The sequence below is a fragment of the Oratosquilla oratoria genome, unplaced genomic scaffold (genome assembly GCF_046742065.1).
Source record: "Oratosquilla oratoria isolate Oo_2021 unplaced genomic scaffold, ASM4674206v1 SCAFFOLD45, whole genome shotgun sequence".
Lineage (NCBI taxonomy): Eukaryota > Metazoa > Arthropoda > Malacostraca > Stomatopoda > Squillidae > Oratosquilla > Oratosquilla oratoria.
This window is the reverse complement of record NW_027467710.1, coordinates 8008018-8010517: the sequence shown is the minus strand read 5'-3', so window position 1 is coordinate 8010517 and position 2500 is coordinate 8008018.

Sequence of the window (2500 nt, the reverse complement as noted above, 5' to 3'; positions counted from 1 at the left end):
AAATGATGAACTTAAGAAATGTAGAATATATTTGTATATGCAAAGATATATCTATATGCATATATTGGTGATGCGTGGGAGGCAGGCAGGAGATTATTTTTCAGTCATGTTGTGTGTGCAAGTTATGACAGCTAAGAAGCGGAGAGGGGAAGAAGTAAATCTCCAAGATTGATTGATTGGGAAGTTAAAATGAAGAGAAAAGACAAAAGGCTGAAGACAAAGAAAAAAAAAGTGATAGTTGGTGCTGCCGCGATCAGAAAGTAGAGAAATGGAAGGAGAGTAATTATTACACGTAGATAAGTTGCATATACATTTGGTGATACATGGTGACTTGCGAGTCCTGAGAATGAGAGATAGTCAAAGATTTAGCATATATAGAGCGAGGTGCGTGAGTGGTGTATTTATATGTTTGGAAGTGGTGAGTTGGCAGTGAGGGTGAATGAATTAATGAGATGGAAATGATGGTGAATGAAGTGTTGTGTTGAGACGTTGGGTCGTGCGTTGCATTTGTGAGATTTGATGTTTTTGTATGTTTGACAGCGGTAGGTAGGGGTTGTGGTTGGTAGCCATTGTTAGGTAGGATAAAGGAGATGTAAAGAGCAGCAGCAGCAGGAGGAGGAGGAGGCATATTGGTCGTTACGAGGGGGGTGGGGGGCTGCTTGCGAATTGAATGGGGGTGTAAGGAGTGCCAAGTGTCAAGAACCACTGACTTACTTTAAGTGTCAATTGTATTTAAAGTTACCACTTGAAGAGGTAGTTTGTTGGAAAGATTTACGATGCGGTTAAAGAAAAGATTGCTTGGTGTTTGATCTGTTATGGACTCTTTTGTAGCCATGATTATTTCTTGTGATACTAGTACTACGGGCCACAATAAAATAATGGTCTATATTGATATTAAGGAAGCCATGAATAAGTTAGATAGGCTTAACGCTCTTGATAGGGTTTATTTATTACGAGGTCGATAAGTATTTGTGGCGAAGCTGGTTTAGATTGACCAAGAATCCTAGGACAGAGCAGACAGAGAAAGTGGAATATGAGCCGTTTGTTTGTAGTTAAATTGGTATAAATGAAAGCAAAAATGTAGGACAGAAAGAGAAGAGAGGATAAATAGATACCAACAGCAGCATCTGGTGTTCCCAGGCGGTCGTCGTCACCCATCCAAGTACTAACTAACCAGACCCAACGCTGCTTAATTAACTTGGCTGATCGGACGAGAAGCGGCGTGTGTCTTCAGCCGTTGGCGCCTATAGTCATATCTTTTCTCAAACTAAAGAACATTTTGTGCCTACTTGTACACTATCACAACCTTACTTTGCTTCATTTTTTACACCATAGCATTAATGACCAACAATTGTCTATTGTCTACGTCCCAAGTGTCGTCTCTTTCTTTTCTCCTTTTCACTTTTATTTCTTCCTTACTTGCTACACTGATCATATCAACCATGCCTTAAAGTAGTCTCTCTTCCTTGTTTAGCTAAATCATCAGCTACATCATTGACATATATTCCACACTGTAATGGTGCTATCCATACAAAAGTTACATTGGTTGCATGTCCTTCATTAACTTTTGATTTACACTTAAAAACAAGACGGCTGTCATCACTGGAGTTTTGAATCAAATGCAAGTAATGCACTCTCACTATCTACAAATAGATATAATGATGACCGTCCTCTGTTGGAGGTTATTTTTCAATTTTGATGTATTGCATGTCATTGTGCTGCAGTTCTACCTTCTATTCTTTTGGAATATCGCTCTTCATTACTTATACGATATTCATACAGTTCCCTGGTCACAATAGCACATCCAGCTTTTTGGCCGACAACAGACCCATGACACCAAATATTGATTACATTGCTTCCTGGGTTCGTTTAGGACACAATTTAGAATTTGCATTGTGCGAGTCTCCACAGTTGCAGCATCGTGTTGTTACGTTGACTTTTTGGTTAATTTGATCAATGCATTCTTTGGACGCGTGTCTTTGACTACAATACCCACACCTAAAGGTTTCATTGAATTTCCATGCCATATGTCCCTATTTGCTGCTGCATTTGTAGCATATTACAGGTTCCTCTTTGTAAATATCAGTTTTCTTGTCCCCTAAACACTTGATAGATATTTTGTCAGTCACCTGTCCTTTCATGAGTGCGATAAGCTGCGGTTTCTCCACCAATTCCCCTTCAATTTGAACGATCCTACGTTTAACTGATACAAATTTCTCATCGTCCAAACAATCATTATGATCTGCATAAAGAGGAAAAATTGAAAATGACAACTTTTGTAAGATTTTTGATTGTGTCTGGAACCATCTTCTTTATATTTTCAAACCCTTGGCTTGTTAAATGTGTGGCCTATTCTTCCCTTCCTTAAAGAAGACCTCAAATTGGGGATGTCTTTTGAATAATCTTAGGGTCCTCTTGATTTTCTTTTCCAAATTTAGTTCTGCGTCGGCTGTAGGGAAATATAGTTTTGGTCTTCTTTCACTGTTCTATTTTTCTTGCC